Source organism: Callorhinus ursinus, unplaced genomic scaffold (genome assembly GCF_003265705.2).
Source record: "Callorhinus ursinus isolate GAN/ISIS: 27379988/994484 unplaced genomic scaffold, GSC_fseal_2.0 scaffold32, whole genome shotgun sequence".
Lineage (NCBI taxonomy): Eukaryota > Metazoa > Chordata > Mammalia > Carnivora > Otariidae > Callorhinus > Callorhinus ursinus.
Window position 1 is genome coordinate 18352254 of NW_027397094.1, and position 13820 is coordinate 18366073.

The following is a 13820-nucleotide window of genomic DNA, read 5'->3' on the forward strand; positions in this document are numbered from 1 at the left end:
CTTAGTGTCCTTCCCCCAGTCCCTGATGAATCTTACAATGGACCTGTCACTTCCTCCTCACCGACTGCTGGGGATGATTCCTTCTGATCATGATTGTTTTCTTTTCCCAGCCTCTCTTGAATCTAAACTTCTAGCTCTGTTGCCTTTGTATGTTGTCTTCTTCTGTACTTGCCAATCAATCTTCAGCGTGCTTTAAGCGGTTAAAAATTCATCTAGGGTAAAGTTTATATTTAACTTAAAACAAAATAGTTTAACTATTAACTATTAATTAATAACAAGTACTTATGTGGGGCTTACTAGGCGTCAGGTTCTGTTTAATGTGATATATCCATATCACGTCATATAACTCTCACAAATCTATGAGGGAGGTACTATTTTCACCCCTTATTACAGATGGGGAAACTGAGCTATAGAATTTCAGAATTTTCTCCAGTTGGCACAGCTACTAAATGGCAGAGCTGGGTTCTGAACCCAGAAAGTCCTGCACCAGTTTCCCTCAAATACCATCCGATACTGCCCTTCAAAAGGAGCCAATTTTTCAGGTAAAATAATTTTCTTTCGTTTCAGCTATTGCTGACTTTGAATCTTTAGTGAATGAAGAACATCATTATCTTCCAGTGGAAGAAGTAGGAGAGAGAGAGACAGAGAAGAGAAGGTTTTTATAACATGGGTCTTGGCCAAATAATAGAAGTGCTGCTCCAAGGCGTCTGGTTCTGCGAGTATGTGTCAGACAATGGAACACACAAGAAATTTGAATTTAATGTAAAAGGGTCAACACCCTCTCTGCTCTCTACTCAAACACAGGTAGCAGTTGGCAATTACTGATGCATTTATTTCAAAGGATTTTTTTTTTAAAGTCCTTCAAAAGTCACAGGCTTAGACCCTTTCTTAAAAATCAGTAAAATGCATGCCATTATGGGCTGAATTGTGTCCTTCCAAAAATATGTTTGAGTTCTAATGAGGATTAGAAGTACTAATCTAAGGTACTGAGGAGTACCTTAGAATGTGATTTTATTTGGAGACAAGAGTCTTTACGGAAGTAATCAAGTTCAAATGAGGCCATCAGGGTGGCCTAATCCAAAATGACTGGTATTCATATAAAAAGGGGAAATTTGGACATAGACAAATGCAGGGACAGCAGTAGGTGAAGATAAGGCAGAGATCAAGGTGAGGCTTCTACAAGATAAGGAACACCAAAGATTGCTAGCAAACCACCAGAAGTGAAGGGGGAAGCTGGGAGCAAATCCGTCTTACAGCCCTCAGAAGGAAGCAACGCCTGCCGACACCTTGGTCTGGGACATCTGGCCCCCAGAGCTGTGAGACAATACATTTCTGTTGTTTAAGCCGCCCAGGTTGTGGTACTTCTGTTACGGCAGCCCCAGCAGACTAATAATGCACTTGCAGACACGACTTACTGTAAAAATATCTCCGTCTTCTTAGTTTCTTATTCTACTTTCTCTCTTCCCTTTTGTTTTCATTTTCTCTCTTTCCCATGCATGTTCTCTGATGCCTGTGGTCTCTGCGGCCCCAACCCCCTGCCCTGCAGTCTCTCACTCTTGGTTTCATTTGAAATCGTCTGCTCCAGGTGGATATAGGACCCAGGGGACATGTCATCTTAGGGACAGATGAAACTGTCTAGAAACTGTCTGGGTCCACCCCTGAATTCCTCAGCTCAGTTAATAGTTGCTTGACTTTAAAGAAATGCAAAAAGGCAGTTACCAATGCTGCTGAGCAGGCAGGACAGGTTTTGAAAGTGTGGATAAAGAGAAACCAAACCTGAGTCAACCCTTCTGATTTACTGATTATTGGAAGATATTTTGAACCTCTCATGATGCAGTGAGGCACTGAGCACCCCACTGTGCCCTCTGTCAGTCCTCCCACTGAAGCAGGGACAGTGAGGCAGGACACCAAGAGCCTTCTGTGACCCTGCCTGCTCCCGACCCCTGACCTCCAGATTCCTAGGGAGGGCAGTAGACGGGGACCCTGAAGTCTGCCCGCCTGGGGTTAAGCCCGATTCTACCACTTCTCTTGGCTTTCCCACATGTGAAATGGGAACAACAGTCGACCTCATAGGATCGTTCTGTGCACTGACATGAGATGGGTAAGTCACTTAGAAAATGGCCCAGAAGACAGGAACTATTCAAAGAAAAACATGTGACTTGTTCTCACCAGTCCTAAAGTGGGGGAGGACACAGTTGCCACTGACTTTCTACACAAGAAGGGAAATGAAATGACCGACCATGTCCCTAGAGGAGTTGAAAGGGGATGGCAGCTTTCGTGTAACCAAACCCTGTCCCCAGCAGCAGGGCATGCTTTAGTTAACAGGCACTGACTAGCAGAAAGGTCTTTAGAATGTGAGCAGTGTGCTACCATGGATCAAGTTTCTCTGGAGGTTGATGGTGGTGGCCAAGACCTTGCTATGCAAGTAAGTGCTGGCTCTCACCATGGAAGCCTGGCCCTGGGCTGACTGGCTGGCTCCCTGCTCAGTGCCTGGAATGCTGCAAGGAAGGGCCCACATTGGCCTCTGTTGACCTGGGGCTAGTTCTTAGAACTAGTGGCTGACCGGAAGAGCCTCGTTCTGAGCTACAATGATGTTGCTTAGACGCTCTCCCTCCCCACTATTTCCCTGACCCTACTTGGAGGCAAGTTCCCTTCCCATCCCATTTCAGTTCTGTTTTTAGTTTTATTTCGATTCTGGCAAGGACTAGCGATTAAACGATAAGGATTTCTTTCCTTGCAGGCACACATCGCATAGTAAACATGGAATGGGAACTACGTGTAGCAGGGTACCGGTCAGTTGCTGGGGGTGATTGGGAGGAGGGCTGGTTGGGTATTTGGAGGGTTTAGAAGTGTGTGTGCTCAAAAACACGATCTCTAAGTCAAGAGAGAAAACTGGGGCTGCATTTTGAGCACAGCTCCTTTTCTTCCCTCCAAGAGTGGGGGGAAAAGCAGAACCATTGTTGGGTTGACAGTCTTAGATTTTGGATTTTATGGCTTGAGCATGATCAGTGTAAACTTTGCTACTTCATACTAAGTGTCAGTGAAAGCCTAACAGTGAATGTTCTCATGAACACTCTTGTAACATTCTCCAGCCCCAAACAACTACAGGCTCTGGGACCCCAGTGACCATCCAACCATAGGCTCAGCCCCTCTGAGTTTCTGAGCCACTCTGATTAGCAGATGGACTCTGTGCTAAGTCTCCATAGTAATCTGAGGTCTCCTCAGCTTGTGGAGACTCTGCCCTCACACATGGTCTAAGGATCATGGGCTCCCCTAAATGCAGCTACGTGCTCCTTACCAGGCTTCTGTCTCAATTCCCTGATTTGCAACCTACGTACAACAGCAGCAACAGACATTTTCTGAGCATTTGTCGTGTGTAGGACATTGATGGCTACAAAGATGAATCAGACATGGAGGCTGTCCCCAAGGTGCGACCATTCTAGTTGGGGAGATAGACCGGGAAATGGAGGATTCTAATGCAAGGTAATGAAAGAAGAGGTGAGAACAGGACATTGCAGGAGTCCTCAACAGGGACCCCTAACCCAGACTGGGTACAGGAGACTAATCCAGGGAAGATTTCCCAGAGGAAGTGGAACACTCCCACCTCATGCCTGGGACCGAAGCCCTGATTTTTGAATCTTACGTGGGTACTGCATCCTGTCGCTTGTTTCTGCAGCAGATGTCTGAGCTCTGCTCTAGGTCACAGCCCACCTGGTCTTCGGACATGCGATTGCTGCCCTTCAGTATTGCACGGCCTGAGGACTCCTGGTACTTGTCTGCCCACTGTACCACAACTCCAGCCACAGCCACCAGTTGGGTCATGTGTGGGTTCCTCACACTCAGTCATTTATTTGGGGTCCAGTCCCAGAGGGTGCTTTGGACTCTATTTTTTGGGGGGGAGGCAGTTTATTCCCCAGTAACCTGGCTGAGAGCCTGCTGTCTGTCTTTCTGACTGAACTCATCTGAGTGAAGGCAGGATCTTTTGCAGATGGTATATTGACTTCCACTCTCAGTACAACCAAAGAATTCTACATTTGTTTTGCTCTTGACCTCCTACGGGCTGGTTTTGGGGTACCTTATGTACCCTTCAAAGTACCACACACAAGAGACAAAAACAGATTCTCAGGGAGCAAAGAGGAAAGGAGCTGGGTGGCAAAGGGGCTGGCTGGTCCTCTTTCCTCTTTGGAAAGTCATCCTTAAGGCTCAACCTATCCACTAGGTGAGTGTAGGGGCCCAGCCTCCTGACCATGGTGTTCAGACATTTTATGACAACGTACAGATGTGGGTTTTGATGTGATTTCAGGAGGCTAAGAATATATGATGGAAAATAGCTAATTTTAAAAAAACAAATCTTTTTCTTTGGTAAAGGCCCATTAGAGACCCACATTGTTTGTGACGTTTCCCTAAGGCTCAATTCTTTCTTTGAATTCTTCCCCAGACTGACTCTCGATCTGTCCAACTCACTTGGAAATTTAATCCTGGCCTGCCTTGCAGTACTTTTTCCATTTATAAACTTTGTTTCTGCAAATAGATGGTCAAGGCCTTGAGGCCAAGGGCTATGTCACACTTCTTTTTATCACCCGCCCCCCCAGCCACCCCTTCCCTAGAGCTTTGCCAGACTCGGTTTAAGTCCTCACTACACACTGGACTGGAATGATGAATGTCATCTGTTATTTCATCTAACTTTTTTTTTTTAAGTGGTATATTTTCAGTTTAAGCCACCCTTTAGGTAGACGGTTTTGAAGCTTATATTAGAGAACTGGACTATCCTAAGGGGCATGTGTACTTTCCCCTCGCATCCTGATGTTCAAGTGAGCTTTTAGAAATTTCTAGAAGGCAAATGAGGAGCAGACTCAAGGGACCATAGGAACTTTGAATTGTGGCCTAACCCCTGAAGAATGTATGCACAGAGTAAGAATGTGGGCAAAACAGAGCGGACACTGGAATGAGGGAGTGGGCTGCTCTCTCACCATCCCTGCATAAGCACCACACTCTCTGGGAGGGGAGACGCTTGGTAGCTTTCCCTGTTGGGGCAATTGATGCCAGGCTGAAGTCAGTGTCTCAGCAAGAAATAGTTTCATCTGCAAGGAGATGGGAATGTGAGAGGTTGAAGAAGCTGACTTGAGAGATGCCTCAGCCTATGCACAGCCTTCCATCTCTACGCCGTCATGCTAAGTCCCCCGGATCTCCTGCCTGGATTTCCCAGCTTGATCTACTGTTTGACCTGTTTGTCCAGTGATTCTGACACCAACCGGTATGCAGCAATTCAGTTCTGGCACTAACCACCTGGAGTTCAAGCAGACCCCATAAATTAAAGGGTGTGGTCCACAACAAGACTGCTCTCATTTCTGACTGACTAGCAACAAATCTGGGAGGTTCCCATGATCCTCCTCAGGTTTGATAATTCACTAGAATGATTCACAGAACTCAGCAAAGTGCTATGCTTGTGGTTATGGTTTTATTATAAAGGATATAAATGAGAAACAGCCAAATGAAGAGGTACATAGCATAAGTTCTGAAGGGTCCCAAATGCAGAGCTTCTGTGTTCTGTCCCCATGGAATCAAGGCATATGACCTTTCTAGCACATTGATGTGTTCACCAATCAGGACGCTCCACCAAGCTTCAGTGTCCAGAGTTTGTGTTGAGGTTTTACTACAAAGGGATGATTGATTGAACCATTGGCCATGTGACTGAACTTAATAATCAGCCCCCCACCCTTCCCTGGAGGTTGGGAGGTCAGGCTGATGCCAGTGGCTCAAAGCCCTAATTCTCTAATCAATCACATCGTTGGTCTTTCCAGCATGATCAGCGCATCCTGAAACAGTCTAGGGTTCCATGTGAGTCAGCTCATTAGCATAAACTCGGATATAAACCAGGGGCTCATGAACAATGAAGACACTCCTATTACTTGGGAAATTCCAAGGACTTAGAGGTTCCCTCCCAGGAGCCAGGGACAGAAGCTCGTCAAATTCTTTATTATATGATACTAGCTTTTGGCCTTCTTGTTTTATTTTCCAGATTCAAACTCATCTATTGGCTGTGAACTTGGGGAAGTTATGATATTCTCTATAGAGGGAAACAACTAGAGCTGCTCCCCACTGCCTGACCACTCAACTCAGGTAAGATTATGATAACAGGGAGCTTCGAGATCACTGGAACAAAGCACTGCTGTTCACTTGTGCTGTGTGGACCTTGCAGGTTGGTGCCACTCTGTTGCTTAGGGGCTTCATATGGGGCCCCAGGCTCATGGAGCAGCGGTCATCAGCATAGGGCCAGCCATTGTGGTAGAGGAAAAGAGGAGCATCTCCCAGAAGGCATGGGCCCTTACGGCTTCTGCCGTAAGTGACACATCACTTCCATCCGTTTTCATTGGCCAAAGAAGGGCTTTTGGCAAGTGATAACTATGACCCAATCTCAGATTTAGGAAGACAAATTACAGTCCAGGGGATAGCGCCTTAAGGCAGAGACAGGACCGAAGAAGGAGGGGGAGGGGCGCCAGAGGCCATGGGGAGCAGTCATATGAGGAGGCAAGGGCAAGGAAGGACCCAGGGGTTCCTGAGGGATCTAGTTTGGGTAACGTGGGGGCATTGGCACCCAGAAGGTCAGGAGGAGCCCGCAGAATGTTCTCTGCCTTTGCCGGATGGTGCTGGAGGCAGCACCTGGGCTTCCAGCCAGCAGGAGGAATATAGGGAAAAGATGAGGTTTCTTCATCTCAAAAACAATCAACCCGTCAATAAGCAGGCGGCCCTCTTAACCTGAACTCCCTGTGTTAATCGAAAGCCAGGAGGACTTTGACCATGCAGGCTCGGTTGCAGAACTGGTTTCAATGCACTATTGTTTTCCAGCCTGGTTTTTTCCATGATGAAAGTGATTCGTGGGCCCTGCTGGGCAGGAGATCATATTTAAACGTTTCCTGGGTTTGATCTCCGTAAGGGGCTTGTGCTAAGGCACAGAGTAAGTGGTAAATGGATCGAATTAACCTAGACGTATTTGAGCCATCACGGTGGGCGGTGGTGACCCAAGGTGTGGGTGCCTGTTGCTTCCCAGCCTGGTCAGCCCCAGAACTTGCCACTCTTGTACTTCACCAACTCGAAGGGGTTTGACAGTGGAGAAGCCAGGGTGGGGGTGGGGAAGCCAGGCCGGGAGCCAGGGGTCTATAACGTATTTCTGCTTTTGCTGCGAGCCTGGGCAAGTCGTGACACGTTCTAAAGATTTGCCAACTGTTCAAGGACAGTGATGGGGTGAGGGTGGGTATCCCAGCTAATGGAATATGGAAGTTTGTAGACAGCTCCTGAGGAATTCTCAATGCCAAGCCACTTTCCAGAAAGAAGAAGAGATTCCGTTTTCCTCTGTCTGCTGTGGGAGTGAGCAGGGACCATGCTGTTTGCACAGGAACCTCCACTGCCTTGAGGCCGCGCTTCCCCGACCAAAGTGGACTCTGGCTCGGCGAGCTGCGCGCCTGGCTTTTCTGCTTTGGAACCAGGGCGAGGGGGGCGTGGGAGGAGAGAGAACCGGGGAGTCAAGGAAGCAAGTGGTGAGGAGTGTCTGGAATAGGGGGAGGAAGACTCAGAAATTTGCTTACAGGAGGGAATTGGGAATTGCGCGTAGGGGTGAGACAAAGGGAGTGGAGAAAGAGAGGCAGCTGTGAGGAGACAGGCTTTGGGGGGGGGCAGAGAGTCCGAGAGAAGTTGGGGGGTCAGTGGAAGAGAAGGAAAAAGAAGATTTCAGAAACGTTTGCATTAAACTCCATCCTCTGATGTCCGCTTGAAATTCTAAGTAGTAATTGGATTGATTTTTAATCAGAAATTCCTGTGGAATGGTTCTTCCTGTGAATCCACATGTGGGATTCAGGGTGTCCCCAGAATCCGAGCTGCTCTGTGGCTTGGGTCAGCGTGGGAGCTCATGGCTGGCAGGAAACACCCTGCCCGGGAGGGCGGGGATCTGTGCCTGCTGGTGCCAGCTTTACCGCAGAGGACGCTGGGCCGGGCTGGCTGCCTGCTGGAGCCTCAGCTTACCCAACTGTCAAACGGAAATGGCCTTGCCCACTCCGTCCTGGACTCTAGCTTTCTCATTAGACGGAAAGCGCCTCAGGGGCAGGCCCCTGCCCACACATGTGTGCAACAATGGGCACTCACTCCAGGGCTGGGGAGCAATGAAGAAAGTGTGCACAGCCCGGTGTGGCCCTTCTTGAGCACGGGAGCCCTTTGGCCATGTTTCTTTGCTTCACCTTTCCTGTTTCAACGCTTCTCACTGGATCATGGGCTCACTGCATCCTGAGTCCTTTCCACTGGAAAACAGGATGTGTTGCTTTGACCTCAACCTTCTCTCCCCTACCCAATAGCTCCGAAGCCCAAACACTTGGCTTCGTTTGCTAAGATGCAGCTGGTTGGTCGACTTCCTCAGCGTCGACTGCAGCTTCCTCCTTCTGGGTCCGCAGACACCGGAAAGGTAAACCTGCCCTTCCCAGATCCTCTGCACGAGGGTTCTGGATGTGATGAAGTTTCTGCCGCCCAGAGGCACATGACGAAAGTAATTTGAAATGTAGTGAAGGGGGTTACAGAGGCAGGGCAGAGGGCTTCCAGGGCACGCACTGCTGTCGTCGCCCTGGCTTCCTGGTTTGGTGCCTGGGAAGTCCCTGATCACAGCCAGGGGGCGGGTCCTTTGGTGTGGCTTTGGGAGATGAACCTGAGGCCTGACCTGGCCTACGTTAACTGTCCCAGAGATTCTGTGAGCCTTCTGATCCCTTACAGGCTGCCCTTTTCTGCTTTCAGGTAGACTAGGTTCTCTGCAGCTGAGTCCTGCCTGCCACCTAAGAGAACCCTGGTTTGAAGGGTAGTTGTGAGGAGCCCATCTCACACGTGGTCCTGGCCACCATGTCGCAGGGCCTGAGGTGGCTGGCCGGCCCCTTGACCTTTTGCCGTTTGCCTCTCTTTTCTTCCCCACTAGAGCCTGGTTGCCAACATGCAACCAGGAAGGGGCGGTGGCTGACAGAGGGGCAGAAAAACCTGAGAGCTAGAGACCGGTGACACTGTGCCTCTGGGCTCTTGCGCGTGTGTGAGGAGCTTCTTCAGACACCGCCTTTCTCCGCATCTGGGGCCCTGATCCCTCTCCTGCCCAGGGCTAGGGTGTCTTCATTCTCTCTGGTGTTGTATTTTTGGCTCTACTGTTCCTTGAAAGCCTTCAGGTTTTCTGTGACATTGATTTTCCAGAACAATCCAAGGGTGGGTTGATGCTTTTATGTCTCTAATTTTCTGTGCTTTGTCTACTACAAGAGCAAACATAAATGTTAAAAAAGACTGTTTGTACCTTTGGATGATTAACTCCTCCTACTGATTAGGGTGGAGGGCATAGGGGGTGAGGAAGAGCAAGGAGGCTTTAGAGTCAGACCCAGCGGCTTTGAATCCAGGCTCCACCACTCACTAGCTGTGTGACTTCGGAGAAGTAACTAAACCTCTCTGAACTTCAGTTCACTCATCTAGAGATTGGTAATAGCAACAGTCACCAGCTCACTGGATTGTTAGAAATTGAAATAAGGTAATGAAATCTATAAATATTTGACTAGTTCATGGTATTTATTAAGAGCGAATTTTTATAAAAGCTCTTATTGTAATTAGCCTCAGTGTTTTCATCTGTAAAAGGGACGAATAGTAAAATGCCACAAACTAACTAATAGAGAACTGGCTCTAGAGCAAGGAATTTTTATAAGGCCAACCCAATGGTTTTGGGGCTTATTGGCCTGACAGAGGTTAAGAGGAGATCTGAGTGGATTCTGGGGGCAGCTGAGGAAGGGAAAGGCCAGGCTCTCTGTCTCTGTCCTCGCCTTATACTGGACTGCTTCCCTCTCACCCTGCGCAGACCTCAACCGATGGGCCTGCAACAAGCAGGTCCAGGACTCTCACTTAGGGTAGGTTTTCTTTCTTTTGAACATTTACACATGGCGTCTTCCTTGGGATACTGAGTCATTAATAGGGGCTAATCATCAGACAAGAAACAATCTTGTAGGGCCTAGGTTGGGTATGAAAGGTTCTTCTTGGTCCATCGGAAGAAAGGAGAATCCGCTTTGCCTGATGATGCCATAGCCCCTGAACTACTAAAGGTTGGGGGGGATCCTTCTCAGTTTTGTACACCAGGGCTCCAAGAACAAAACTATGGAGTAGTATAAAAGGGGGAAGAAATACATGTTTGTCCCTCTAAGTCCCTTCTACAAATGTTTTCTCAACTTCTTCTAGATCACTTCAAATTTGGTCTCTAGGTTGAGATATTTTGGAATTCATCTGAATAAATGTAATTAACCTCTTCTTCCAACAATCTTCAACTCAACTTACCCACAACATGAAGAATGTACAGAATGGAAGTTCAAGAAGTCCCTTCTCAAAGTTCGACTGCAGTCTTTCTTAATTTTCAAAAGTTTGCTTTGGTGTTCATTGATAAGATCAACATTTTTGGATGGGTTTAAGAGTGAGAATCAGATCTCTCCCACACGGCTTTGAAGACTCCAGCAACAGTCACCTTCCATGGTGTGTGTGGCTCTGGGCTTGGGTTGGAGGGCTGGCCCCAGGCCTCCGTGGGGATACCCCACTCCTCTGCCTTCCCCTCCCACCACCCTGGGACAGCTCTGTGGCTCCCAACATGCGGTCCCTCAGAAGGCTAGTGCTGGCCACATCTGTTCCTTGGGCTGATCCACCCCCATGTTAAAAATGCAAATGTCCGATCACAACTTGTTCTATCCCCTGCCCCCATTTTGAAAACTCCTAAGCTCTGGTGTCTGCCATTAAGAATTACATTGATTAAGGGCGCCTGGGTGGCTCAGTTGGTTAAGCGACTGCCTTCGGCTCAGGTCATGATCCTGGAGTCCCGGGATCGAGTCCCGCATCGGGCTCCCTGCTCGGCGGGGGGCCTGCTTCTCCCTCTGCCCCTCCCCTCCCCCCATGTGCTTTCTCTCTCTCTCAAAAATAAATAAATAAAAAATCTTTAAAAAAAAAAGAATTACATTGATTAGAATTAGCTTTGAGGAGACTTTTCTCTTTGTCACATGTCTAACCTGTTTATTAAAAATATAGCCTATCTTTAAATTCTTTTCCCTCCATATGTTCTTCAGTTAAATTTTTTTCTCTCATCTCCCACTCCGCTGCTAAATTCCTTTAGGTATACCCCCACTTCCTTCTTTCTCCCGGACCTCTTTTAGTCAAGGGATCCTTATGCTCCCATTATTTTGCTGGTCTCCTCATTTTACATCTGATTTACAAAGAAAACTGGCATCCTCATACTTTTCCATGCTTGCTTGAAATACCATCTAGTGAAGTAATGTATGAAAAAAAATTGAAAATAGCTTTTCGGTCTCCTTCAAAAATTTTTTCGTCTCTAGTTGCAACACATGGAGCCAAATAGCAGATGGAATACATTTCTTCATCTTTAAAAACACCAAATGGTTTTTTTTTTCCTTATTTGATTTTTTATAGTCACACTGATTCTCCATCTAGCCTGTCTGTTCTTCATCTCCCAAATCTCCTAGTTCTGTTTATCATGAAAATAATCCCCAGAAACATGAAAACTCGGGCTCTCAAGGTGTCCATACATTTGGGGAGGACAAGCTGGCTTAAAGAATAAGGGATGTATGGAAAACAGGGAGCCCCACTTTCAGGCTATGGCTACAGGGTCGGTAAATAAAAATATGAGTCTTCCCCCATTCCCACAAAAAGAACATGGGTTCTCACAACTCGGGGCACACAGCAGTGAATGAAAACTTTGCTTCTATAGTGAAGGAGCTAAATCATCTTAGCTTTATAGCTTAATAAAACATAAGAGCAAAAGTCTTATGCACTGCCCAGGTCTTGGATCTTCTGTATGGCTTCTTCGTGGGCCAATCTTCCATCGTGTTTTGATTTAAGTCTTGATGAGTCATTTCGCACATTTATAAAGTGTGGGTTGTTGATAGACCATAGTATTTAAAACAAGGTATAGATGTCCTAATCCTCGCGGCACTCAGGGAGGAATGGTTTTTGTGAGAGGCTGAAGCAAGCTCGTACACAATTATGTTCCCAAAAGAATATGATCGTCAAGACAGAGATTCCATGAGGGACGAGATCGTACCCTTCAGGGGGCACAAAAGAAGCAAAATCTGCATTAGAGCCCAAGGAAGCAAGAGAGGAAGGATTAGTTTGGGGAGTTGAGGAATTTACAGGAGGCAATCATGAAGAATTTGAAAACCTTATCTGTATGAATCGAAATCATAGTATTATCACCTATCTATTCTATAATGGTATGTATTTTCCTTAAAAATGAAAAAATGAGTATGCTATCTCTAGAACTGGTTATAAAAATAATTACAGTTCTATTCACAATTCTGTTGCTGAGGAAAACAATATTTTTGGTCAGCTTTCTCTACTTTCATTAAGAACTTATCAATGATAGTTCACTCAATCACAAATATTAATAATTTCTTTTCTTTAAAAAAATTTTTTTTTTTTTGTCAGAGAGAGAGAGAGAGAGAGAGAGAGACAGCTCAAGCAGGGGGAGCAGCAGACAGAGGGAGAAGCAGGCTCCCCGCGGAGCAGGGAGCCCGATGTGGGACTCGATCCCAGGGCCCTGGGATCATGACCTGAGCCGAAGGTAGATGCCTAACTGACTGAGCCACCCAGGAGTCCCACAGATATTAATAATTTCTTCATGGAAATAGAAAGGAAGCTGCCCTGGCCTTTCACACTGGTGGAGTGGCGGGAGTCTGAATTCCAAACATTGGGCCCTGTCACGTGAGGGTTGTAATTCGGAATGCAGACTGCAGGCCTCTGCCCTGGCACCTCCATCTGCTCAAAGGAACTTCTCCCCAGGTGAGGAGGAGGCTAGAGACTGAATTTCATCCGCCCAGATTCACACGTTGAAGCCCTAACCCCCAGTGGGATGGTATTTGGAGGTAGTGCCTCTGGGAGATGATCAGGTTTAGAAGAGGTCAGGAGGGTGGCCCCAGGATGGGATTAGTGTCTTCATAAGACACTGCAGGTGTCTCTCTCCCTCTCTCTGCCATGTGAGGACACACCAAGAAAGCAGCGTCTGTGAGCCAAGAAGCAGGCCCTCACCAGGAACTGAGCCGGCCAGCACCTTGGTCTGGGCCTTCCAGCCTTAGGTCTGTGAGAAATAAATTCTGGTTGTTTAAGAGGCCCACTCTGTGGTGTTTTGTCATAGTGCTCACTATCGCTCAATGGTGGCCCTCTGCCTCCCTCTCCTGCCCCACCCAGGCCCGCGCTCCAGAGTGCTCACAGGTGAAGTCCAGGCCTCTCGGCAGGTGCCTGTTAAGAATGGCATTTGCTTCGAACCCTTTTACTGGTGTGATAGCTCTTTCCAAGCAATAATGGTGGAACGACAATATTTGTCAGGGAGCAGTGAGAATCCTTTAATAGTTTGTTTTTGCCTCTAAATTGGACTGTTTTTTAAAGGTTGCAGTTTTTAATACAGGGGTTTACTCCCCTCCTTTTTTTGTAGCTTGCAAACTATGTTCTTGGTTGCCATATGGCTTTGTGCTTATCCGTGGGTTTGGATAAGCACAGGGGAGCTTCCCTTTATAGAGCATGGGTAAGGCTTTTGGACTCGAGGCCAAGCGGGGCTGTCAGGAGGCCGGGGCCTAAGCAATGGGGCAGTGAAGACAAGGAGGACAGAGGGGCACATTCGAGAAGAGGGAAATGCAGTAACAGGAGCAGGAGGAAAGAAGGGGCCGAGGAGTGCAGAGGTGAACCTTTAGGGGAGCGGGGGAGCCGACCAGCTGCTCCAAGTCTCGGGCCTGCGCACTGCCTGTGGAGGGCAGGGGCCCGAAGGGGGCAGGAGCCCA

At 47.6% G+C, this 13820-nt stretch overlaps 1 long non-coding RNA gene across 1 annotated transcript in view; it reads left to right on the top strand.

Annotated features, from left to right (window-relative positions):
- Positions 1–507: 507 nt before the first annotated feature.
- Positions 508–13820, top strand: part of LOC141370332 (uncharacterized) — a 102147-nt gene continuing 88834 nt past the window's right edge. The window contains exons 1-2 of the long non-coding RNA XR_012374261.1: positions 508–542; positions 6020–6120. This is a non-coding gene — a long non-coding RNA (uncharacterized lncRNA). The remainder of the gene's footprint in view (positions 543–6019; positions 6121–13820) is intronic.